We start from the raw sequence: 16,715 nt of genomic DNA on the forward strand, positions 1-16,715 counted from the left end.
GATTGGCCAGCGCTAGAGCAGACTCCGCCTACCATAACTTAGGGACTGGAATCTCCGCCTACTATAACTTAGTGAGCGGAGATACCGGAGGGCATAACGGGAGAACGGAGCGGCGCCCGGGGATAATAGTAAGTGCAGTGAGATCCCCGGGCGCCGCTCCACATGTCTGTATAGTTAGTTCATAGGGTAAGAATCGGTGAAAGGTCCTCTTTAAGTCTGTTAAAAATAATTAACCGCCAATAAAAACCCTGATGTAGGGTATTGCACTCCAATTTTTTTTGAAACTCTATATGACAGCGGTATTTGTGGCCAAAATTTCACAGTAACTTATGCACGTCTAATCTTAGATGTGCAGTATATCAGAGGGTTTTTTCACCCCAGTAACCAAAAAGCCGTATTTCTGCCCTAAATGTGACAGTCACTTATGCACGTCTAATCCCAGATGTGCAGTATATCAGAGGGTTTTTTCACCCCATTAAGCACAAAGCCGTATTTCTGGCCTAAATGTGACAGTCACTTATGCACATCTAATCCCAGATGTGCAGTATATTAGAGGTTTTTTCACCCCAGTAACCAAAAGCCGTATTTCTGGCCTAAATGTGACAGTCACTTATGCATGTCTAATCCCAGATGTGCAGTATATTAGAGGGGTTTTCACCTCAGTAACCACAAAGCCGTATTTTTGGCCTAAATGTGACACTCACTTATGTACGTCTAATCCCAGATGTGCACTATATGAAACAGATGTATTTTTTTCACCCCACTAAACAAAAAGCTGTATTTCTGGCCTAAATGTGACAATCACTTATGCACGTCTAATCCCAGATAAGCAGTATATGAAACGATGTATTTTTTTTCACCCCAGTAAGCAAAAAGCTGTATTTCTGGCCTAAATGTGACACTCACTTATGCACGTCTAATGCTAGAGGTGCACTATATGAAACAGATGTATTTTTTTCACACCAGTAAGCACAAAGCCGTATTTCTGGACTTGCAGACATGCAGATAGCCTGTGCTGGTGCACTATCATTGCATAAAATGGCTGCCGATTATGTATTGATATTGACTAACTGAAGGAAAAAAGTTTGTTTTCAGTAGTAGTTGGCTCAGGGCAGGCTTAAAAAAATTGTGCACTGCACCCACAAAACACATTTGCTGTAGATCGCTGAGTAAAGAAGCAAGCAGTTCTGAATCTTCATAAGATTTCTCCCTGATCTCTCCCTCACAGCAGCTGCAGCCTATCCCTACACTAATCCGAGCAGAGTGACGGGCGGCGCTACGTGACTCCAGCTTAAATAGAGGGTGGGTCACATGCTGCAGTTGGCCAATCACAGCCATGCCAATAGTAGGCATGGCTGTGATGGCCTTTTGGGGCAAGTAGTATGACGCTTGTTGATTGGCTGCTTTGCAACCTTTCAAAAAGCGCCATAAAATTTGCAGAACACTGAACCCGAACTTTTACGTAAATGTTCGGGTTCGGGTCCGGGTGCCGAAAACTCTAAAGTTCGGTACGAACCCGAACTTTACAGTTCGGGTTCGCTCAACTCTAGCGATAAGCCTATATCCAGACATGGGACTTTTAAACATAATGGTGATGTCAGAGTTCTTCTGACCTTCTGTGTGTTAGAGACGATCAGGACGGGCATTAGAGATGGAGATCTTGACACCATTTTGAAACAGAAAGAAGCTAGATGGACTTATAGGTTGAACACCATTACCCCTTGTGGTCTTAATGAATATATTGATTTATTTAAATTATTACGTGTTTGGACTAGCCCGTCTGTTGTTATTATTTTTTATCTATGGGTGAGGTAGGCTGCTATTTATAATTTTAATTTTGAACCTAATATTCATCTTATAATATGAGGGATAGTAACCTCCCTCTCATTTTACCTCCCCATCCCCTGTCCACTAAGCTGATATGAAGTGACAATAATATACACTCACCTAAAGAATTATTAGAAACACCATGCTAATACGGTGTTGGACCCCCTTTTGCCTTCAGAACTGCCTTAATTCTACGTGGCATTGATTCAACAAGGTTCTTTAGAAATGTTGGCCCATATTGATAGGATAGCATCTTGCAGTTGATGGAGATTTGAGGGATGCACATCCAGGGCACGAAGCTCCCGTTCCACCACATCCCAAAGATGCTCTATTGGGTTGAGATCTGGTGACTGTGGGGGCCATTTTAGTACAGTGAACTCATTGTCATGTTTAAGAAACCAATTTGAAATGATTCGAGCTTTGTGACATGGTGCAGTATCCTGCTGGAAGTAGCCATCAGAGGATGGATACATGTTCTCATTCTGTTTACGCCAAATTCGGACTCTACCATTTGAATGTCTCAACAGAAATCGAGACTCATCAGACCAGGCAACATTTTTCCTGTCTTCAACAGTCCAATTTTGGTGAGCTCGTGCAAATTGTAGCCTCTTTTTCTTATTTGTTCTGGAGATGAGTGGTACCCGGTGGGGTCTTCTGCTGTTGTAGCCCATCCGCCTCAAGGCTGTGCGTGTTGTGGCTTCACAAATGCTTTGCTGCATACCTCGGTTGTAACGAGTGGTTATTTTAGTCAACGTTGCTCTTCTATCAGCTTGAATCAGTCGGCCCATTCTCCTCTGACCTCTAGCATCCACAAGGCATTTTTCCCACAGGACTGCCGCATACTGGATATTTTTCCCTTTTCACACCATTCTTTGTAAACCCTAGAAATGGTTGTGCGTGAAAATCCCAGTAACTGAGCAGATTGTGAAATACTCAGACCGGCCCGTCTGGCACCAACAACCATGCCACGCTCAAAATTGCTTAAATCACCTTTCCTTCCCATTCTGACATTCAGTTTGGAGTTCAGGAGATTGTCTTGACCAGGACCACCCCCCTAAATGCATTGAAGCAACTGCCATGTGATTGGTTGACTAGATAATTGCATTAATGAGAAATAAAACAGGTGTTCCTAATAATTCTTTAGGTGAGTGTATATGGCAAATGATCTTCTTGTAGTAATAGGGTATAGTTGCTGCTCATCTGTACAATTATTTTTATGCCCAATAGTTTATTTGTCCTTTTTTCTGTATTATCAGTAATAGCTGCGATTTACTTCCTCAATTTGCATTCCACCATGCGGTCCTCCGCCGACTTCCGGTTTTCGACGTGCGGGTATTTAGAGCACCACTGATTGCATGCTGACATGGACAGAGACCAGACTTTCCATCGAGATGACCACCACTGCACCACCAATGTTCCTGGGCTGACCCAGACTGATCCCTTATTGTACCCTCTCCGGGATTGGCATCTCATCTAGGATTTAGGGAAGTATAATCATATCCTCCCCTTTCTGTCATAGTAACATAGTAGCATAGTAACATAGTACATAAGGCCGAAAAAAGACATTTGTCCATCCAGTTCGGCCTGTTATCCTGCAAGTTAATCCAGAGGAAGGCAAAAAAAAAATGTGAGGTAGAAGCCAATTTTCCTCACTTTAGGGGAATAAAAAATTCCTTCCCGACTCCAATCAGGCAATCAGAATATCTCCCTGGATCAACGACCCCAACTCTAGTAGATATATCCTGTAATATTATTACACTCCAGAAATACATCCAGGCCCCTCCTGAATTCCTTTATTGTACTCACCATCACCACCTCCTCAGGCAGAGAGTTCCACAGAATCCTTTTCTATGTTTGTGTACAAACCTTCTTTCCTCCAAACACAGAGGATGTCCCCTCGTCACAGTCACAGTCCTGGGGATAAATAGATGATGGGATAGATCTCTGTACTGACCCCTGATATATTTATACATAGTAATTAGATCTCCCCTCAGTCGTCTTTTTTCTAACGTGAATAGCCGTAATTTTGATAATCTTTCAGGGTACTGTAGTTGCCCCATTCCAGTTATTACTTTAGTTGCCCTCCTCTGGACCTTCTCCAGCTCTGCTATGTCTGCCTTGTTCACTGGAGCCCAGAACTGTACACAGTACTCCATGTGTGGTCTGACTAATGATTTTTAAAGTAGTAGGAATATGTTCTCATCACGGGCATCTATGCCCCTTTTGATGCAACCCATTATCTTATTGGCCTTGGCAGCAGCTGCCTGACACTGTGTTTTGCAGCTTAGTTTGCTGTTTATTAAAATTCCTAGATCCTTTTCCATGTCAGTGTTACCGAGTGTTTTACCATTTAGTATGTACGGGTGACTTGCATTATTCCTTCCCATGTGCATAACTTTACATTTGTCAGTGTTAAACCTCATCTGCCACTTATCTGCCCAAGCCTGCAATCTATCCAGATCCCTCTGTAGTAGTATACTGTCCTCTTCAGTGTAAATTACTTTACAGTCATAGCGACTGCTATATTGATTGGCCTATCCTGCTGTTATTTCGATTTTATTGAAAGCCATACTTTGATTATCAGTATTTAAATGGTATGTGGTAGATTTTTAAAAGGGTCTCAGTAGTATCCGCACTGTGGACATTTGGTATGTGATGCAGACGCATTATATTTGGTCACAAATATGTGGGAATTGTCTTTCTTTTTGGCCATGAGATTTACCATTATCATTTGGGTATTACTACAAGAATATGATCTGATTCGCACACATATTATTGTTTCCATTCCTGTAGTGCTTGTTTTTTTTTTGCTATATGTGGTTCCCTGATGAACTGTCCCCAGAGAACGGTTCAGAGAAACGTGTCGGGACAAAGTTTGCATTCCTGAGACATATGGTATGTGCTACTTTCTTTTCCACTGGTGATCAAAACCTGGACGCCACTGGTTTACTTGGGAGCATATATGTATTATTTGTGATTATTTTTGTTTTAACTTTATCATTTTCTGTTTCATGCATTGACTTATGACATTACTATTGGACTGTAGTCACACTAGGTCTCTTCTTGGGTGGTGGCATCTATCCCTTGTCAGGGACATATAGGGCCTATCAGGAGATTGCTGACACAGGATCGACCCTATCGGGGCGGCCATTCCATTTTGCTAGGCAGGGCCTATAGCTTGATAGGGCAAGTGTGAGGGTGAGTTAATTTTCCTTTCCTTGTCCTGCCCAGCCTCATTGTTAATTGTTTTTTATGGGCACAATCTGGATGAGTTTTAATGATCATAAGTAAAGGTTACGATTTACACTGGTGTTGGTACTCTGTGATTATATCATAATTAAGTTACACTAGTGACTACCTGACATCTGATGTCTACATCTATCAGAACTGTAAAAAACATTTTCTGATGAAACATTTCCTTTAACTTGTTTTGAAGATCTCTTTAATCCCATCTCCATCATTTCAATGATATCTAAACCCCTATCTTCCTAAAATGCACTATTTAAAAGTATCCTATGAATCTCAAAGTTGAATAAAAGTGTCTAGCTATGCCCCAAATTGATCATACAGCCTGAGTCATCTGCTGCAGACATAGACAGCCTATCTAAAGGCGTTATTACACCAGCCGATTGTCAGGCAGATCATTGTTGGCAAGTGTTCGTAGTTACACTCGTTAGCGATGATTTGCCTATGTAATACCACTGCTGATTACTCCATGAATGAGCAAACGCTCATTCATCGGCCAATCGCAATCCTTCAGCAGATTTAAAAATCATTGCTTGCCAGCGGCTAATCATGCTGTGTAATCACAATGTGCTGTCGGCAAACAATGATTCCATGGGGACGAGCGATGGTGTAAACTATCGCTCCTCCCCATACTGAGGAAGAGATTGTGAAATGTAATAGCAGCGGTCTCCTCTGCTAGTGAGCAGGTGATTTCCGAGAAGGAACGTTTCCTTCCCAACAGTAGCCTGCAAAATCTGCAGGTCTAATACAGCCTTAAAGGGTTATTCTCATCTCAGACAATGGGGGCATATTGCTAAGAGAATGGTGAAGGGCGCACTGCACATGCACCCTTCATTAGTTTTCCATGGGGCCGCTGAAAATAGCTGAGTGCTGGCTCGGCTATTTCCGCTGGGCCCATAGAAGTGGATGGGAGGGGTGGCCGGATATGTGCGGTGCACTCCCATTCACTTCTATGGGGAGAGCGCTTGGTGGTGGCCGGACCAGTGTCCTTCAGCCACCACTTTACGGGGTTCCTTTCCCGATATATGATAGATATCCTAGCGATTTGCCCCCATTGTCTGAGATGAGAAAACCCCTTTAAGTTTACACCATCTGCAGGATTAGTAAATGTGCCCCACTGTGTTTGCCTAGTGACACTTTTCTAATCATGAACTCCCATTTATTGAAGCTGCCATAAAGCACACATACCCTGCTGCACAGTCTATACATATAATACAGGAAGGAAGTGTGAATCGCTAATATATTGATGACTATTAAAAATAAAAAATAAAACAGAACAGACATTATATATCTTCTACATCTAATATATGAAACACAATTCAACATTCAATTTAAAATCCATGCTTCCTATTTAGCACCAACATAGCCAGTTCCCTTTAAAGGTTTTATGCCACAAAAAGTATAGCAGTGCAATGAAAAGGGCATTTCAAATAAAATACTATTGCAATATAAATGCAATAAAAAATATTGGGGGAGATTTATCAAAACTGGTGTAAAGAAAAACTTGTTTAGTTGCTGATAGCAACCAATCAGATTCCACCTTTCATTTTTCCGAGCTCCTTTGGAAAATAAAAGGTGGAATCTGATTGGTTGCTATCAGCAACTAAACAAGTTTTGTTTTACACTATTTTTGATAAACCTTCCCCATTGATCATTTTTTTATGTACATTACATTTTCCTCTGATAATGCCCACTGCTCTTTTTCCTTCAGGTCCACCTTCTCCTGCATTCAGGCATGGTGGACTAACATGCTCAGTAGCTTCCCTGCTCCCTCCCCCTCCCCCAGTGCTAGCCTAGTCATCTTAGACCTCCTTTGCACGACCAATACGGATTGGCTCAGGATGCGTTCAGTGAAACTTGCACCATTTTGCAATCAAGTTCAGTCAGTTTTGTCTGCGATTGCGTTCAGTTGTTTTCAAACAACATCTCTTAGCAACCATCAGTGAAAAACGCATTGCACCCAGGACCTGCTTCCGGATTACAATGCGTTTTTCACTGAAGTCCCATTCACTTCTATGAGACCAGAGCTGCGTGAAAAACGCAGAATATAGAGCATTATGCGATTCTCACGCAACTCAAAACTGATACGGAAAAAAAAAAAAACGCTTGTGCACATAGACCCATTGACATGAATGGGTCAGGATTCAGTGCGGGTGCTATGCGTTCACGTCACACATTGCACCCGCGCGGAAAACTCGCTCATGTGAAAGGGGCCTAAACACTGTCAGGATACCAGGAATATTCAGAAGAAGCCGAAACAATAGACAAGAAGTTAATTTCGGAAACAGGCTGCAGTCAGATCACAGGAGTTTAGATACCAAGTAGTAGTGAGAATTACATCGCTCAAGAAAATCACAGGCAAGTCAATTACGGAACAGCCTAGTTCAAGGACTGGACACAGTCATAAAGCTGTTTGGGGTGGCATACAGTCATACTCACAGGGACTTTGCTGGTCGGCAAGGCAACCCTTCCAGTACAGCCATGTGCAGTGATTTGGCTGAGTGGCAGTAACACTTTAATTAATTTATCCCTACTTCTTTATTCATAGAAGAATATAGTTATACATCTCTCTAGAGCATGGGCAGGGTAATAATAGGTACCATATGCATCTCTGGGTCTTTATGCAAAAGATTATTTTGTATGCATGGTTAGAAGGGGTTGACAAGAGCTAATTGCAATGCAGCGTAGGAGATCCACGTACTTGATGAGTTGTTGTCCATCCACAGAAAGGGAAAAAAGTCTGCTTTACATGTGAGTAAACCAGAGTTCTAGATTTGTGGGATAACTGAAATTTAGAAGGCAAAGATATTATGCCATGAAAAGTATTTATCACTGACACATAGGATCACTGGCAATCCAGAAAATTCAGAGTCCCTGAGTCCAAAGGGCAACACGCATGTTGGTCCACCACTCTATATACTTCTATGGGACTGATATAGACAGAGCTTCATCGGTGAATCAAAATGGGACTCGGCGGTCCTTCATTCTTGGGATCTCTGGGGTCCCTGCAGCCATACCCCAAAGATCTGACATTGATCACCTATCCTTTGGATAGGTGACATATACTTTTCATGGGAAAACTCTTTTTAACCACACTGGCATGTAAAAATTGTATAAAATGCTAGCCGATTCTGGATAAATAGCAGGAGCATTCCTTCAGTGGAATGAGTAGCCAGTTAATACGTAATACAGGTTTACTGTTCATTAGATAAACATTTCCCAATTATCATACATACTTCTTTACATGCTTAGGCAAAGATGACTAGAGGTGATAGGGTTAATTGAGAAGCAGCATCAAATGCACTCAGCTCAGAGGCACTCCAGGCAAAACTAAGATCAGAGAGATCCACAAGCTCTAAATGCAATTCTGTTTCAAGACACTGTAAAATAATATTAATATTCAGCTGAAGCTGGAAAGATACAAGAAATATTACAAAAATATATGCAAGCAAATGATAGCGGATCAGCCTAGTCTGCTCACATCAAAGCCTTCTTCAATCTCATCTCATTAGAAGGCTTTTTATGCCAACCTAATCGAAAATTATATTAGCAAGTAATGTTGTCGCTTGGACTGAAATGAATGCTAATGCACTGTGATGTTAATCAATGACAAGGTGTCACATCAATCTCTGTTCTCATATTGTGATGTTATCGGATGTCCCTTGGGGCAATCCCCAAACAGACCATGACATTCCTTTTATTCCTTGTGCTCATGTCACACATGTTATGACTGACCTGTCTTCTGCTGCTTCTAAAATAGTAACTAATTAAATACAGCAAAGGGTGACCACACTGGCATGTCCTTATAACAAGTGTTCTGCAAGCGACGGTGTCTCCACAATCATGTTCTTATCACAGCCAGTGTTAAGCTTGACAGCTTCCTCCATAACAGAGATATGCTGATGCTATTTAAATGTAAATGGCTCATTATCCAATTTACTGTGTGCATACAGGTATAAATAACAAATTAAATAACACAGAGGATGGGGTTACTGAAGTTCCTCCAGAACTAAATGCAATACTTGACTGGTATATTTTCACACCGCTTACTCAATAATTATGATCAGACAATTCTTCTTAAAGGGGTTTTCCCATAAAACACACTTATCCCCTATCCACAGGATAGAGGATATGTCTGATCGACGATGGTCTGACCGCTGAGGTTCTTGAAGATCACGATATAGATGGATCGTCTTTCCTTGTTTGAATGGAGCAGCAGGCACGCGCCTATTTGACTCCATGGGGCCACTGGAGATTGCTGACTGCTTGTTCAGACTATCTCCAGCAGTCCTGTAAAACTGAATAAAGTGGTGGATACGCGCGTCTACTGCTCTCACAGTAGTTATGCCCATATTGTGCCCCTCTCACTGTAGTTATGCCCACATTTAGCCCCCATCACAGTAGTAATGCCAAAATTTTGACACTTTCAGTAGTGCCCCCTCCAGCTCCATTAATAAAGTTAAAAAACACAAACACACAAATACTCACCTGTTTCTCTGATTATCTGATCACATCCAGCGTTCCCCAGGAGCACAATACAGTCAAACACACATAGCGCTGCTGGGCTGTGTAGGAGGAGGCTGATTGCTGGGCCTGCACTGTTTCTCCCACAGAGCCCAGCAGCGTATTGCTTCACCATCTAAATGAACTGCCCATGCATGCCCTCAACCCTCTGAATGCAGTGCACGTGCCCTTCTTGACCCTACCCCATAGCTATGCCCCTGCCCTGTATGATCTGGCACCAAGACATTTGCAACAGATCCTCTAAGTACTGTATGTTGTAAGGTGAAGTTTCCATGGATCAGACTTGTTTTTTAGAAGAATCCACATATACTCAATCAGATTGGGATCTGTGGAGTTTGGAGACCAAGCCAACACCTCAGACCCTTTGTCATTTTCTAGGGAGCATTATCCTGCTGAAAGGAAAAAAGTTGCCAGAAAAGGGCACATTCGATCTGAAACAATGTTTAAGTAAGTGATATGTGCCTCCATAAATTCCCTGCCTAACATTGTGTCATTATACCTCCACCAGCTTGTCTTTTTCCCATGTAGAACCCCAGTAGGACTACTGCAAAAGTTTAATGACAGTTAAAAATAGTTAATGCAATGTTATTGAGTTAAGTATGGTGATTTATTATGTTCTATGTGTACTTAATAACAATGTATAGGCAATCAAACATTAACAAATTGACACACTGTTTATGTGACTGGAGTGATGGACTTGGTCTGTCCCCTGGCTGGTTAGTGTTGAGGAGTTTAGTCTAAAGAAACGTATGAAAAGGTCGTGTGTAACAGAGTTCCCTTGGACCAGGCCCAAGCTCAGAGGACCTCAGTCTTTGAGGCTGCAGCTGCAAGCAAGTAACTTCACTACTAGAGTCCCCCTGAGAGTAGGTTTCAGAGAGCAAGGTATTCACTAGTTTATGGCAGACTTTGTCGCTGTGGAAGGATTATTGCTTTGGCACCAACCACACTTTGTGACACACTAGACATTAGAGTTGAGCGGACCCAAACTGTAAAGTTCGGGTTCGTACCGAACTTTAGGTTTTTAGGCACTCGGACCCGAACCCGAACATGTGTTCGGCGCTTTCTTGGCGCTTTTTGAAAGGCTGCACAGCAGCCAATCAACAAGCGTCATACTACTTGCCCCAAAAGGCCATCACAGCCATGCCTACTATTGGCATGGCTGTGATTGGCCAACTGCAGCATGTGACCCAGCCTCTATTTAAGCTGGAGTCACGTAGCGCCGCCCGTCACTCTGCTCGGATTAGTGTAGGGAGAGGCTGCAGCTGCTGTGAGGGAGAGATCAGGGAGAAATCCTATGAAGAACTGCTTCTTTACTCAGCGATCTACAGCAAATGTGTTTTGTGGGTGCAGTGCACAATTGTTTTAAGCCTGCCCTGAGCCAACTACTACTGAAAACGAACATTTTTTCCTTCAGTTTGTCAATATCAATACATAATCAGCAGCCATTTTATGCAACAATAGTGCACCAGCACAGGATATCTACATGTCTGCAAGTACAGAAATACTGCTTTGAGACACTGGGGTTAAAAAAAACTTTTTTTTTCATATAGTGCACATCTGGGATTAGACGTGCATAAGTGAGTGTCACATTTAGGCCAGAAATACGGCTTTTTGGTTACTGGGGTTATAAAAACCCTCTGATATACTGCACATCTGGTATTAGACGTGCATAAGTGAGTGTCACATTTAGGCCACAAATACGGGTTTTTGCTTACTGGGGTTTAAAAATCCTCTGATATACTGCACATATGGGATTAGACGTGGATAAGTTACTGTAAAATTTAGGCCACAAATACCACTGTCATATAGAGTTAAAAAAAAAAATTGAGTGCAATACCCTACATCAGAGTTTTTATTGGCGGTTAATTATTTTTTAACAGACTTAACCACTTTTTACTTTGCTTGATGAACGCTAACTATAAGTCAAACATCTAATAAGGGACATGGTGGTGGTGTTATAAAGTGAGGAATCCCAGCAGATGTGACTTCAATGCTTATAAGGAATTTATTACAAAGTAATAATATGTCCCATATTCTAGGACGCGTTTCTGCTAGACAGCCTTTTTCAACAGTTGAAAAAGGCTGTCTAGCCGAAACGCGTCCTAGAATATGGGACATATTATAACTTTGTAATAAATTCCTTATGAGCATTCAAGTCACGTCTGCTGGGATTCCTCAATTTATTGCACGTGGAATTGGTCCTGTCCCGACTTATCCTTATGGTGGTGGTGTTGGTGGAGCCTCTGGTGCAGGGAGAGGACGTGGCCGTTCTGCCACAGCTACACGTCCTACTGAACCTACTACCTTAGGTCCCAGTAGCCGCCAGAATCTACAGCGATATTTGGTCGGGCCTAATGCCGTTCTAAGGATGGTAAGGCCTGAGCAAGTACAGGCGCTAGTCAATTGGGTGGCCGACAGTGGATCCAGCACGTTCACATTATCTCCCACCCAGTCTTCTGCAGAAAGCGCACAGGTGGCGCCTGAAACCCATGCCCATCAGTCTGTCACATCACCCCCGTGCATATCGGGGAACCTGTCTGAGCCTCAAGTCATGCAGCAGTCTCTTATGCTGTTTGAAGACTCTGCTGGCAGGGTTTCCCAAGGGCATCCACCTAGCCCTTCCCCAGGGGTGGAAGATATAGAATGCACTGACGCACAACCACTTATGTTTCCCGATGAGGACATGGGAATACCACCACAGCACGTCTCTGATGATGACGAAACACAGGTGCCAACTGCTGCGTCTTTCTGCAGTGTGCAGACCGAAAAGGAGGTCAGGGAGGAAGACTGGGTGGAAGACGATGCAGGGGACGATGAGCTCCTAGACCCCACATGGAATGAAGGTCGTGCCACTGACTTTCAGAGTTCGGAGGAAGAGGCAGTGGTGAGACTGAGCCAACAGCGTAGCAAAAGCGGGAGCAGGGTGCAAAAGCAGAGGAGCCGTCGCCAAAACAGTTCGCCTGCTACTGGCCACCGTCACCAGGGACCGAGCACACCAAAGGCAGCTTCAAGGAGTTCCCTGGCATGGCACTTCTTCACACAATGTGCTGACGACAAGACTCGAGTGGTTTGCACGCTGTGCCATCAGAGCCTGAAGAGAGGCATTAACGTTCTGAACCTTAGCACAACCTGCATGACCAGGCATCTATATGCGAGACACGGGCTGCAGTGGAGTAAGCACCTTGAAAACCAAGAAAGGGCTCAGGCCCCTCCTGCACCCTCTTCTGCTGCTGCCTCGGCCTCTTGCTCCGCCTCTGGAGGAAAGTTGGTACCTGCCGCCCAGCAAACAGAGGATGTGCCACCAACAACAACACCTCCGTCACCAAGCATCTCCACCATGTCACAAGGAAGCGTTCAGCTTTCCATCACCCAAACCTTTGAGAGAAAGCGTAAATTCCCAGCTAGCCACCCTCGATCCCTGGCCCTAGCATTTCTAAACTACTGGCCTTTGAAATGCTGTCATTCAGGCTGGTGGAGACCGACAGCTTCAAACAGCTCATGTCGCTTGCTGTCACACAGTACGTCGTTCCCAGCCGCCACTACTTCTCCAGGAGAGCCGTGCCCTCCCTGCACAACCAAGTATCGGATAAAATCAAGTGTGCACTGTGCAACGCCATCTGTGGCAAGGTCCACCTAACCACAGATACGTGGACCAGTAAGCACGGCCAGGGACGCTATATCTCCCTAACTGCACACTGGGTAAATATAGTGGCGGCTGGGCCCCAGGCGTTGAACTGTTTGGCGCACGTCCTTCCGCCGCCAAGGAGCACAGGACATCATTCTTTGCCTCCTGTTGCCTCCTCTTCCTACTCGGCTTCCTCCTCATCTTTTACCACCTCCTCATCCGGTCAGCGACAGACCTTCACCACCAACTTCAGCACAGCCAGGAATAAACGTCAGCAGGTCGTTCTGAAACTGATGTGTTTGGGGGACAGGCCCCACACCGCACAGGAGTTGTGGCGGAGTATAGAACAACAGACCGATGAGTGGTTGCTGCCAGAGAGCATCAAGCCCAGCCTGGTGGTGTGCAATAATGGGCAAAATCTCGTTGCAGCTCTGGGACTAGCCGGTTTGACGCACATCCCTTGCCTGGCGCATGTGCTGAATTTGGTGGTGCATAAATTCATTCACAACTACCCCGACATGTCAGAGCTGCTGCATACAGTGTGGGCCGTCTGTGCGCGCTTCCGGCAGTCTCATCCTTGCGCCGCTCGGCTGTCTGCTCTACGGCATAACTTCGGCCTTCCCGCTCACCGCCTCATATCCGACGTGCCCACCAGGTGGAACTCCACCTTGCACATGCTGGAGAGACTGTGCGAGCTGCAGCAAGCCATAGTGGAGTTTCAGCTGCAGCACGCACGGGTGAGTCGCACTGCGGAACAGCACCACTTCACCACCAATGACTGGGCCTCCATGCGAGACCTGTGTGCCCTGCTGCGCTGTTTCGAGTTCTCCACCAACATGGCCAGTCAGTGGCGATGACGCCGTTATCAGCGTTATAATACCACTTCTATGTCTCATTGAGAAAACACTTAGGGCGATGATGGAAGAGGATGTGACCCAGGCCAGTCTTTTAGAAGTGGCTCAGAAAGAGGATTTTTGCAACAGCAGAGGCCAGGTGCAAATTTGGCCAGCCAGGGCCCACTACTGGAGGACGAGGAGGAGGATGGGGATGAAGCATGTTAACAGCGGGGTGGCATCCAACGCAGCTCGGGCCCATCACTGGTGTGTGACTGGGGGGATACGGAGGACGCAGACGATACGCCCCCCACAAAGGACAGCTTGTCTTTACCTCTGGGCAGCCTGGCACACATGAGCGACTACATGCTGCAGTGCCTGCACAACGACAGCAGAGTTGCCCACATTTTAACGTGTGCTGACTACTGGTTGGCCACCCTGCTGGATCCCCGTTACAAAGACAATGTGCCGTCCTTAATTCCCTCACTGGAGCGTGATCAGAAGATGCGTGACTACAGGCGCACGCTGGTAGACGCGCTCCTAAGAGCAATCCCTACTGACGGGGACAAGTGGAAGCACAAGGCGAAGGCAGGGGAGGAGGAAGAGGTCGGCAACGCAGCTGTGTCAGCGCCAACACCTCAGAAGGCAGGGTTAGCATGGCCGACATGTGGAAAAGCTTTGTCACCTCGCCGCAATAACCGGCCCCAACTGCTGATATGGAGCGTGTTAGCAGGAGGCAGCATTTGAACAACATGGTGGAACAGTACCTGTGCACACGACTACACGTACTGACTGATGGTTCTGCCCCATTCAACTACTGGGTCTCCAAATTGTCCACATGGCCAAAGCTTGCCCTGTATGCCTTGGAGGTGCTGGCCTGCCCTGCAGCCAGTGTACTCTCTGAACTTGTATTTAGCACGGCAGGAGGCGTCTTTACAGACAGATGCAGCCGCCTGTCCACAGCCAAGACTTGTCTGTACCTTGTGCAGAATAGACAGTTCTAACAGCCTCAACCATCCATCCTTGTACTCAAGTGCATTTATTCCTTTTTTATATTTTTTTATATGTCCCAATATTCTGGGGGATACCCCTATGTAAAAATGCTAAATAACACACATCTGTGTTGGCTACCTATTCCTCCTTCGCCGCCGCTTTCACCTAGAAGTGTATACGGCCACATCTACCCATTCACCGCCTCCTCAACCTCTTCTTCCTACATCATTCCTAATTTTATTTTTTTAAGGTCTTTCATGTTTTTTTAATTCATTTACCTATCCACATTGTTTGCAGAGCATTTGCCATGCTCTTAAGCACATTTATCAGCATTTTGCAGCCTTCTAGCTCTTTCCAGGGCTATTTTACAGCCATTTTAGTGGCCAAAAGTTCGGGTCCCCATTGACTTCAATGGGGTTCGGGTTTGTGGTCAAGTTCGGGTCCCGAACCCGAATTTTTTTTCAAGTTCGGCCGAACCCGAACATCCAGGTGTCCGCTCAACTCTACTAGACATCCATATCTAAAGATCTGAACCCCTCAGTATGAGAACTGCAGAAAGAGTTAACAAGAACCTAATTGCATTCCTATGGTTATTTTAGAGATACTGCAAGGATATTTAACCACCTCAGCCCCCAGAGCTTAAACACCCTGAAAGACCAGGCCACTTTTTACACTTCTGACCTACACTACTTTTACCGTTTATTGCTCGGTCATGCAACTTACCACCCAAATGAATTTTACCTCCTTTTCTTCTCACTAATAGAGCTTTCATTTGGTGGTATTTCATTGTTGCTAACATTTTTACTTTTTTTGTTATTAATCGAAATTTAACGATTTTTTTGCAAAAAAATGTCATTTTTCACTTTCAGTTGCAAAATTTTGCAAAAAAAAGAGATCCATATATAAATTTTGCTCTAAATTTATTGTTATACATGTCTTTGATAAAAAAAAAAATGTTTGGGTAAAAAAAAAAAATGGTTTGGGTAAAAGTTATAGCGTTTACAAACTATGGTACAAAAATGTGAATTTCCGCTTTTTGAAGCAGCTCTGACTTTCTGAGCACCCGTCATGTTTCCTGAGGTTCTACAATGGCCAGACAGTACAAACACCCCACAAATGACCCCATTTCGGAAAGTAGACACCCTAAGGTATTCGCTGATGGGCATAGTGAGTTCATAGAACTTTTTATTTTTTGTCACAAGTTAGCGGAAAATGATGATTTTTTTTTTTTTCTTACAAAGTCTCATATTCCACTAACTTGTGACAAAAAATAAAAACTTCCATGAACTCACTATGTCCATCAGCAAATACCTTGGGGTGTCTTCTTTCCAAAATGGGGTCACTTGTGGGGTAGTTATACTGCCCTGGCATTCTAGGGGCCCAAATGTGTGGTAAGGAGTTTGAAATCAAATTCTGTAAAAAATGGCCGGTGAAATCCGAAAGGTGCTTTTTGAAATGTGGGCCCCTTTGCCCACCTAGGCTGCAAAAAAGTGTCACACATGTGGTATCTCCGTATTCAGGAGAAGTTGGGGAATGTGTTTTGGCGTGTCATTTTATATATACCCATGCTGGGTGAGATAAATATCTTGGTCAAATGCCAACTTTGTATAAAAAAATGGGAAAAGTTGTCTTTTGCCAAGATATTTCTCTCATCCAGCATGGGTATA

Source organism: Bufo bufo, chromosome 3, assembly GCF_905171765.1.
Source record: "Bufo bufo chromosome 3, aBufBuf1.1, whole genome shotgun sequence".
NCBI classification, from domain to species: Eukaryota; Metazoa; Chordata; class Amphibia; order Anura; family Bufonidae; genus Bufo; species Bufo bufo.